The sequence below is a fragment of the Petaurus breviceps genome, unplaced genomic scaffold, assembly GCF_028583685.1.
Source record: "Petaurus breviceps papuanus isolate PSGF00001 unplaced genomic scaffold, PetGlider_PUasm1.0 176, whole genome shotgun sequence".
NCBI classification, from domain to species: domain Eukaryota; kingdom Metazoa; phylum Chordata; class Mammalia; order Diprotodontia; family Petauridae; genus Petaurus; species Petaurus breviceps.
In genome coordinates, this window is record NW_027185771.1 from 7,746,218 (window position 1) to 7,757,912 (window position 11,695).

Sequence of the window (11,695 nt, forward strand, 5' to 3'; positions counted from 1 at the left end):
CTGTATGTCTTTCCTCTCTGTCTGTCCCCCTCACCCCCACTCTCTGTTGATTTCACTTTGTCTCTTTTCCCTCTCCTCTCCTGTCCTCTATCCTCTCCTTCCCTCTCTCCTCTCTGTCTCTCACTTTCTCTCACTCTCTCCTCTCTCTCCTTCTCTCTCTCCCTCCCTCCCTCTTTTCCTCCCTCCCTCCATCTTCACCTCTCTCCCTCTCTTTCCCTCTCTTCCATCTCAGATGATCTCTGAGGTCCTTCATAACTCCTACATTCTTCAATTCTAAATTTGTGTCCAAGGAAGGCTATAAAAGTCAGAATCCTTGCTAAGAAAATCTGAGAACTTCTTTAATCAATCAATCTATAAGCATTTATTAAGTTCCTAAATGACCCAGGCATTTTGATTGACAGACAAAAATCAAGCAACCCCTTTGCTTAGGAGCTTACAACCCATCCCCTTATGTCTGGAACTCTCTAACGTTTAGTAGAATGTAAACTCCTTGAGAGCAGGGCTCACTTGGGATTTGGTCTTCATGAAGGAGTAAGGACTTAGTAAAGATTTCTTGGATTGAATATATAAATATGGCTGTTATGGTACATAAACCCTTGAAAGATGACTTTGCATCTAGACACTAACAGATTCATAGGCAGAATAAGAAGCAGCATCTATGTGCTGTGTGACCAAAGACAAGTCACTGTACTTTTCTGGGACTCAGTTTCCTCATCTGAAAATTAGAGTTGGATTAGATCATAGATTGGCAACTACTGTGTGTTTGCTTGTGTCCGACTCTTGGGGGCCCTATTTCGGGTTTTCTCGCCAAAGATATTGAAGTGGTTTGCCACTTCCTTCTTTAGCTCATTTGACAGATAATGATACTGAGGCAAACAGAGTTAAGTGACTTGTTCAGAGTCACACAGCCAGTAAGTACCTGAGGCCAGATTTGAACTCAGAAAGAGAAGTATTCCTTACTTCAGGCCTGGTACTCTATCCGCTGTACCAGCTAGCTGCCCCATATTAATCATAACCAGCATTTATATAGTCCTTCAAGGTTTGCAAAGTGTTTTACAAATATTATCTCATTTTATCCTAATAATAATCCTAGGGTATAGGTACGATTATTATTAACACATTTTACAGATGAGGAAACTGAGGCAGGAATTGGTTAAGTGACTTGCCTAAGGTCACACAAGCCAGTAAGTGTCTGAGGACAGATTTGAACTTAGCTCTTTCTGATGCTAGATCCAGAGCTATATCCATTGTACCCCACAGCTACTTCTTAAGTTTGATGATGGCCCATAGTTCTCTCACTATGTTTTCACTTACTTGTTTATGGCAGAAGATTATAGGATCTCCTTAAGACCAGCCCTCCAGTTTCCTAAGTCACATATGTACCTTATAACAAAGGCCTTCTGGAGATATAGTAGTAAATGTCATTTGATCTTTCAATTATACTGGATCAACCTGCATCAACTGTATGGTATAATAAAGATTAATGGGCCAGTAAAAACAAGATGAATATAGAATTTCTCTGGCATCAATCAAAAACATAAAATGTAATGGGGTCCTTTAAAAAGTTATAATCAAAGAATATTATACTGCAAAAGGCTTTTCTCCTTTAAAAGGCTGATTATCCTTGAACCAAACCCTTTCTGAGGTTCCCCTCAGCTTAATATTCTAGGTGAGGAGTGGGGAACCTTCAGCCTTCTAGGCTCTCAAGTGTGGCCCTTTGACTGAATCCAAACTTACCCCTAATCCTAAATGTGCACCTTCAACTCAGACTCTTTTGTTCTATAAAGTTTGGATTCAGTCAAAGAGTCACCCTTGAGGATGCAGAGGGCCACATGTGGCCTCCAGGCTGCAGGTTCCCCACCCCTGATCTAGGTTCTTTACCTCCACCAAAGGGTCATCATTTGTGAGTTGTCCCTAAGCAGCAACCCCTTCTAAGTGAGATTGTCAACTTTGTCCTTTGGGATTCTGTCCCAGAGTTTTGATCAGAATCCAGACTGGTATGACCAGCAGGAAAACTTCTTAACATATCAAAACTACATCCAATTTCCTCCCCGCAGTCCAAAATATATACAGATACGTTAACAGAAAATGTACACAAAGTAATGTGAAGAAGGAAAGAGTCATAATAATTTGGCCCAGTTAGGGGATGGAAGGTGAAGGATCCGGTGAAGGAAGTGAGCTGTGCCCTGATTGGAAGGCAGAGCTTCACAGAGGTGGAGGTGAGTGAAGACGTTCCTGGGTGACCACAGAGATTACAGATGGAATACCATCGAGTCCATTGGCCTACAATAGATATTGGGTGAAAGAGGTAACAAGGAATAAGCTGGAAAGGTTGGTGGAAGTCAGATAGTAGGATCCGTTAAATGCTTGCAGCTGAAAACTCTATGCCTCACAGACAGAATAGAACAGAAAGGGGAAAGAACTCACACTTCTCTGTATCCACGCTTATCAGTCCTTCTAGCTCAAGTCCCTGAGTCAGAACCTCCCCCATGGTCAACCAGAAGCAAGAAGAGAATATCTGAACATGCTCTGTACAGCCCATAACACACATAGAGGTGGAAACTGAGGCATGGAGAGATTAAATTTGTTGCCCAAAGTTACACAGATAGTAAGTGGGTAAAGCCAGAATCTGAACCCAGGACTCTTCCCAAAATAGTGTGCTTCTTCTCACTTTAAAGTACAATATAAACATCAGTTGTCATTATTTATTATTATTTTTGGGAGGGGGGAAGGTAAAGCAATTGGGGTTAAGTGATTTGCCTAAGGTCATACAGCTAGTAAGTGTGTCAAGTGTCTGAGATTGGATTTGAACTCAGGTCCTCCTGACTCCAGGGTCAGTGCTCTATTCACTGTGCCACCTTATTATTTATTATTATTACACACAGACTTTCTACAGTCTATCCTTATCCCTTTAGTCAAGTCACTACTTGTGCTTTCCCAATTCTTTTAGAACCTTCAAGACCCACCTCTCTCCAGGAAGTCTGATGCATGGCCCCACAAAGAGCCTTTTAGCTATGAATTTACTCTTCAGACTCCCTGCCACCTGCATTAATGTATTTGGTTTATACTAGAACTTCCACATTATTTTAAAATTATTTCATAAATTCATGTCCTAAATATGATGAGACTATCCAGAATTATAAATACCCTCTCTCTTCCTAGTATCTGGGCACCTGCACTGAAGGGAGTTAGTGTCATTGTTTTCTCCCTTTTAGAAACATCCCTATATAATCTGAATAACCTCGCCCAGCTGCATCAGAAGAAACTCATGGGTGAAGAAATAGTCTTGGAAAGGAGGAGGTTTGACTGAGTCCTGAGTCTCAGCCAGAAGGGCTGAGGCAAGCAGGAGATGCACCGCCCAGGGCCTGGGGGAGAGAGGTGGTGAACTTACCGACTTAACCTAAATCCAGGGGGCAGCTAGATGGTGAAGTGAACAGAGCACCAACCCTGGAGACAGGAGGACCTGAGTTCAGACACTTGATACTGACTAACTGTGTGACCTTGGGCAAGTCACTTAACCCTAATTGCCCTACCTTCCCCCCTCCACAAAACAAAACAGAAAAAAAAATCTTAAGTCCACAGTACCCTTCTGCTTGGTCTCCCTGCCCCAAGTCTCTCTCCATTCTACTCTATCTTCCACTGAGCTGCCAAAATGATCTTACTAAAATAAAAAACAGATCTGACCATGTCACTCCCCTCCCTATTCAATAAACTTCAGTGGCTCCCTATCACCTCTTGTATTAAATGTAAAAACCTTCTGTTGGGCTTTTAAATCCCTTCACAACCTGGTCTCTTCCTATTTCCCCAGTCTTCTTACACTTTACTCCCCTCCTTGCAGTCTATGATCCAGCATTGCTGGTGATCTTGTTCTTCCTTGGACAGGACACTCCATTTCCTGACTCCCTGTTTGTCTGCTCTTTCTGGAATGCTCTCGCTCCCAACCTCCGCTAACTGGACTCCCTGGCCCTGTGAAAGTCTCCGCTAAAATCTTTTCCCTCATCTTCTCCCTCATCCCCATGTGTGAGCACCTTGCCTCTGAGATCACCCACAGTTATCCTGTACAGTACATATCTATGTGTACTCAGTTGTTTACATGGAGCTTTCCCCATCAGAATGTGTGATCCTTGAGGAAAGAGGCTGTTTTTGCCTTTCTTTGTATCTTAGCACAGCGCCTAGCTCACAGTAAGCTCTTAATAATGCTTGGTGATGAGCCAAATGACTTACTATGGCAAGGTAGAGAGCATCCTTGTGCCCATTTTACAGGTTAAATCCCAGAAAATGAGACTCAGGGAAGCTATATGGCTTGTCCACAACTACACAGCTGGTAAATGGCAGGTCCGGTGCTCCTTATGCTACACTTCTGCCTTGTGTCTTCCTGGAGGGCAGTAACTGTGTCATCTAACTATTATGTACCTTCCCAGCTTCTGTTCATCTCCCTCTGCACACAGGAGATTCTCAGATTCTTGTTCCCCTTTGCAAGAAGGCCACTGGGGATTCTGGGCAGCCATAGGGAACTGTTCCTGCTTGATAAGCATTCCATGCCAAGCCAACTTGGGACAAGAGACATACAAACTCCCTCACCCTAATGAGAAGTCGTTCACTGCAACCCAAAGTGTAATGAAAAATGGAGCTTTGGGATCCCTGGGGTGACTTCCCCTCTTTGCTTTTCTGCCAAGAGCACATTTGATGATGAAAAACAGAACCAACCTACCCTTCCTTTGAAACTCTCCCTGGGGGCAGCTAGGTGGCACAGTAAATAGAGCATCGGTCCCGGAGTCAGGAGAACCTGAGTTCAAATGTGACCTCAGACACAACACAAAACTAGCCATGTGACCTTGGGCAAGTCACTTAACCCCAATTGCCCTGCCCTCCCCCCTCCTAAAAGCAAAAAAAAAAAAAAAGAAAAGAAACTCTCCCTACCCCATTTGTGTTCAGTGGGCCATTCAATACATAACAAAGGGAGAACAACCACCCATGGAACAAGAAGGGAATGAGGTGGTTGGAGGTGGAGGGTGGGAAGCTGGGGTCACTAAACTACAGGGCATGAGTGGGGGTTGCTGCCCCTCCACCTAATCCAGTGAAGCTGGGGGTGAAAGCAGATTTCAATAAAATCAACATTCATTTTGTTGGAGAAACAAAAGATCAGTCTTCTCTGTGTATGATAAATGAAAATGCAAAAGTAAAACAAAGGGCTTTTTTTTTTCCTTTTTTAAAGTCAACAAAGCTAAGATAGTTCAGTATATGCTATGCCCACTTAGTTGAGATCATCTCTCTAGCCTCCACTGTAGGTCAAAGGGATGGAGGAAACTCAGCAAAGGAGTTTCTTGGGTCTTGATAACACCAACCCATAATATTCGTGGGAGCTGACACCGCCCTCTACCATATAAAGTCTTCTCCTCAGAATTTTGTAAGCCTGAGCCCATTCACTGGCCCCTAGAGGCAGATGATTCTGCATGGGAGGCTTGGGAGATGTGCATCTTGCTTCCCACTCGCTGTCGATAAATGCCAAGACTAAGCCTCCGCACCATTTAGGAATGGAGGTCCAGTGAGAATCCAGAAAGTTGGCCAGGGCCATTCAGGAAAAGGAGAGATACTGAATATGGTCAGGCCCCCACCATTTGGGTAGCAGAGAGAAGACTGGGGCTCTGGGGAGGCTCCTCAAGTTCCCAGTTCCGTTGGCAACAGAAAAGACTGAAGGGGAAGGCAAAAATGCACAGAAAATAATCAAATTTCTCAGTGTTACATTTAAGCAAAGCCAGCCAGAGCGTGAACAGAAAGGATCCTGGAGACTCAACACACAAATATTTTCGATGACCTTCCTCTGGGGACTGGCTAGCAATGAAAAAGGAATCAGAAAGGAATCTCTCTAAACTTTTACCTAGAACAAGAAAAATATTTCTATCTAGGAAGAGACCACTCTGGAGTTCTCAGGGTTTCAAATCATTTTATTCTTCATTATTCAGGATTTGGTGCTATTCCATAGGGGGAGTGATTTTTTTTGGTGTTGTTGCTGTTTAAAAATTAATTTTCCCATCTTTCCTATTTCCAAAGTGTGAAAGGGATTTCTTTAAAATATATATGCCTGGTGTAGGAAATGATGAGTTGGTAGACTTAGAAAAATATGAAGAGACTTGGACTTATGAAGGGAGATGTTATCCACCCTCAGAGAAACAGAGGACAAACAAGTATAGTACAGCCTTAAACAGATGCATATGAATGTATGTCTATATATGAGTATGATTATAAATATCTAAGTATATGCATGTATGTGTATATATGTGTACATATATACATACATTTATATGAGTGCATATATTTATATATAATATGATTTTATTTTTATATATGTGTGTGTGTATATGTATATAAAGTGTGTGTGTGTGTGTGTGTATCCAGGCCTAAGTGCAGCCTTTTGGGGAGTAAGGGGAGCTTAAAGAAGGGGAAAAAATAACAATAAAAGTTGCACAGCAGAGAACAAAAGAAAATTTGCGAGGAAGCAAAGAAAAGATGGAGACAGCTCTGAACACAATGTGTGGTATTTATTATATAGGCTTTTTGGAGGGCAATTGGGGTTAAGTGACTTGCCCAAGGTCACACCACTAGTAAGTGTCAAACGTTTGAGGTTAGATTTGAACTCAGGTCCTCCTGACTCCAAGACCGGTGCTCTATTTACTTTGCCACCTAGCCGCCCCAATATAGGCTTTCTTGAAATGGAAATTTATTGCTGTATATTTTGAATCCTCTCTTACATTCTGCTGTGCATGTGGCAATGTTTTTTTTTTCTTATCTTATTTTGTAATTAGGTTTATAATATCTTTCTTTTTCTTATGTGTATTTAAGTTTAAAATAAATTAATTTTCAGATAGATAGATAGATACACCAGAAGATGAGGGATGCTTTGCAATACCTTCCTTATTGGTCTCCCAGCTTCTACTCTCTCCCCATTTCAGTATCTCCCCCACACAGCTTCCAAGTGGGTCTTTGTAAAGTGTAGATCTGACCTCATCCCTCAAGCTCAAAAAGCTTCAGTGTGTCCCTGTTGCCTCCAGGCTCAGATACAAACACCTGTGTATCACTTAGAATGCTTTAGAATCTGGTTCCAGTACACCTTTCAAGATGGGTTATGTATTACTCTCCTAACATCCTCTACACTTCACACAAGCTATTGTGCTTCCTAGAGGGTTCCATCTGCCTCCTCACCTTCAGCTCCGGAACTTCTGGTTCCTCTGGAGACTCCCCTCAGGTGTCACATCCTCCAAGAGATCTTTCCTGCTTGTGTCTCTTTCCTTGTTAGTGAACTGCCCCAAGCACTTTGGTTTCATTTCGTAGATATCTTCCACATACTTATCTGTGAACATGTGTGCAAGTTCCTTGATGGCAGACCTGATTGATCACTTTTGTATCAGTATCACCAACACCTAGGACATAGTAGGTTTTTAATACAGAGTGAATGATTCAGTCATTCATTCATTTATATAAAACCAGTTGCATCAATGTGTTCCAGCCTCCAGTGTTCTACCTAACAGTAAGAGCCTGGCTCCTGAAAACTTCTTCTCTTTTTTCCTTGTGGCATTTAAAATGTTTGAAAGACATAACTTTGGAGTAATTGGTCATTTTATTAATAATGCTAGCATTTTAATCAAAGAGGCTTCTCAAATGCCAAAGACCTAAGTGCTGCTAGGTTCATGTTTTATATGGCCTTGGAAAAGTGGGTGTTTCGGAGCGGTGATCAACTCTGATTGGCTAACAACTGATGAGAGAAATGATTATCACAATGAGGGGCGGAACCTATTCTCATGAACTTTGATTATGTCATTTACCCCAGCCTTGGCCAATCTATTTAAATAATTTATCCCCACCCAAACCTGAGTAGAGCACAATGGCTTCCCCACCTGGGTGGGATCTGAACAAGACTGCTAAGAAAGTTAATCCAGTCTCATTATTAGTAATGTGCTTCAAGAGACTGAACTTTGAAATGAGAACTATAGAAAAGGGGAGTCTCCCCAGGTCATTGGTTATTAATAATCATTTCTCTCATCCTCAATCAGTTAGGAGAAAACTCTCAATCATCTCTTGACATTTTCAACCTCTTTGTGTAGGAATCCTTGGTAGATTGTTATCTCCCAAGGTTTCCCCTCCTACAAACAACACATGCGTTGGGATAATTTTTTTTTCTTCCCTAAAAGGTAATGATGCTGAAGAGGGTCATGTCTGTCCCTCAGGGACTTGAGTGACCCAAAGGGCTTAGGCTCAAGCCATATTTCCATAAGCCTGGTAGCCAGAAGCCTGGGTCTTGGTTTCCTAACTGGCTAAGGGAGTAAAAAGGTCCACCTATGGTAGAATCGGCGTCCTTCAGACTTGATGGACATCCCCAGTGTGAGTCATCACATAATGCAGCTGCAGAATCCTTACTGAATATGCTTTCTAGGACTGCTTAATAACCTGCAAATACCTAATTTCATTTCCATTTCAAATGAAGACTAACTTGCAAATCATATTCCTGAATCTAAGGAATACTACAGGTCACTGTGGTAGGTCATAGCTATCACTGGCCCTGGTTTGTTTCAAGAGGTTGAGTCAGTGCAATGTTCTCCCTCCCTGTGCTTACCCTACTCTCCAGGTGTTTGGAATGACCAGCCAATAGAGACAGGCAAGGCTGCAGCAGCTTGGGAGATTGATAGTAGCGGCAAAGCAGCTTTGAGACAAACAGAAGTAATTCATGATGCTTTCCTCCCCTCACCAGTCATATACTCAACCTCATCCTCCAGAAATTTTAGAATCACAAAAATTGCTATAAGCAACATTAGAATCCATCCAGTACCCATTCCTCATTTTTAAAAAAATTTTTCCATAATTTATTCATTTTTAGTTCTCAACATTCATTTATGCACTATTTTGAGTTACAAATTTTCAACTCCTCATTTTTCATATGAGGAAACTAAGGACCAAAAAGGTCAAATAATTAAACAATGGCAGAGCTAAACTCCAGTGACTTTCTATTGCCTCTGAGATAAAACAGGAACTCCATTGTCTAGTTTTCAAAGCCCTTTACAACCTGGTCCATCTATCTTTCCAGCTTCACTGAAAATATTCATAGATATTTTCATATATACACATACATACATATGCACACACACACACAGACACACAGACACACACACACATATATATATATACACACACACATTCTTACAGGCAAATAGCACAGCTTTGAAAGTAATATGTAGAAAGTATCATATACTTGAAAACCAAGCTACACGCAATAGAGATCTCTGAATTTGTTCTCTCTGTTCTACTATATGGAAGTACTCATTTTCATTAAAGTGAAGCTCAGAATTTTTAAAAATTTAACAACAAATTAAAGATAATAGAGAGACCTTTCTTAATGGAACTGCTTCAACAACTTGCTCTTGCAAAGAGATTGAAGAGATTTTGTTTTGTATCATGACCTAAATGAAGAGTGAAACTGTGTTTCCAGAAGTAAAGAGAAGTCATCCATAGTTAAAGTGATAGAAGTCCCTCTGGTTGTGATCTTTCTCACAGTTTAAAATACTCAATAATTATAGCTTTCTTGAAGTCCCAACTCAAATCCTCCCTTTTACAGAAAGCCTTCCCCAACCCCTCTTAAATCTAGTGCCTTGGCTTTGTTATTTCCTATTATCCTGTGTGTACTTCTCTTTAGACATCTGTTTGCATGTTATCACTCCCATTAGATTTGGGGCCTCTTATTGTCTTTGCTTCTTTTAGAACTTACTATATTGCTTGGAAGGCAGTAGGAACTTAGTGAACGTTTATTGATTGTTGTCCTTGACTATATTATTATTATATTTTATAGCCAGTAACATATATATATGTATGTATATATATACATATATATACTTTAATTCTGGGAAATTAAAGCTTGGGGTATGTATATATGTTTAGATAGATGTGTGTGTATATACACAAACACTATATATATGCACACACATATGTAATACATAAAGTGTATTATACATATGAAAGAGAGAGACAGAGACAGAGAAATAGAGACAAAGAGACAGAGAGGAGGGGGGGGAAGGGAGAGAGAGAATTGACTGCTTATGAGGAAAGTTCTCCATATCTATTAAAGACCCCCATATTATGGGAAGTTCCCCAAACGTATTAAATAAGTAATATTTATTAAACTGGGTTGGGGTTCTGTTTGTAAGTCTTCTCTTAGAAGGTAGTAAGGTAGTATAGAAGGTAGAGCACTGGAACTGGAGTATGGGAGATCTGAGTTTAAATTTAACCTCAGATACTTGCTAGCTGTGAGACCGAGCAAGTCACTTTGCCACTGACTGCCTGACTAACCCTAACCCTCAACTATAAAATGGAGATCATAAGGCCACCTACTTCATAGGGTTGTTGTGAGGATCAAATATTTGTAAAGGGCTTAGTGTAATGCTGGCACATAGTAGTTAGTTAATGAATGCTTATTCCCTTCTCTTCCTCTTTTCTTCTCCATGATAAGTATGCATATTCTTAACAGACACTCCTCATGTGGCATGAAATCAAGGTCCTTCACCACCATGGTCAGCCTCCTTCAGTTTCTTTTTAAAAATATTGTCCTTCTTAAAAGACCTAAAATGCAGCACCCAGAACTGAACACAGCACCCCAGAACACAGTGTCTGAAACACAGAGGAATGATCACCTCCTTGGTCCTGGGCACCACGCCACCCTTGACAAAGCCCAAGTCACATTATCTTGTTTTGGAGGGTTTGGGGAGGGGGGGTTTGGAGGGGCAATTGGGATTAAGTGACTTGCCCAAGGTCACATGGCTAGTAAGTGTTATGTCTGAGGCCGGATATGAACTCAGGTCCTCCTGACTCCAGGGCCAGTGCTCTTTTCACTAACCACCTACCTGCCCCCACATTATCTTTTTTAGTGACCATGTCATAGCTGCCATGTTGACTCATATTGAGCTTACATTTCAATAATGATCCTATATCCTTTTCAAACAAATTTCTATCTAGCCATGCTTCACCCTTCCTGTACTTGTAGATTTTTTTTTAAATTAAGAAGAAGGCTTCTAATATATCTTCATTAAATTTCCTCTTATTTGATTTGGCTCAATCTTTATCTCATCAAGATATTTTTAAAGTCCTAACTGTACAATCCAATGTTTTTGTGACCCCTTTCACCTTTATGTTATCTACAAACTTGAAAAGCATGCCTTCTATGTCTTTATCTAAGTCATTGATAAAAAGAGACAAACAGAGATTCCTGGGTCATTCTGCTGAAGAGCTCCTTCCAAATTGACATTGAACCATTGATGACTCTCCATTGAGTCTTGTCTTTCAACAAGTTCCAAATCCATCTAACTGAATTATCATCTGGTCTATCTTTTCCACAAGAATAGCTTGGGAGATTTTTTCAAATATTTTGTTAGAATAGACTAGAATAACAAATGCAAGAAATAAAGTAACTTGATGATAAAACTTGGTTTGATAAAAACCAAGAATACAAACTACTTGGGAAAGGATTATCTATTTAAAAAGAAGTAATGAGAAAAAAAAACAGCAGAAAATCGCTTCAGAAAAAGAAGAAAGAAAATTGCTTCATCCTAGCACATATTACCATATAATATGTGATATAATAATATATTATAATACCATAATATTATAATTCACCTAAACACAAAAGATCATAGTAGGCACATAATAAATTTTTTGA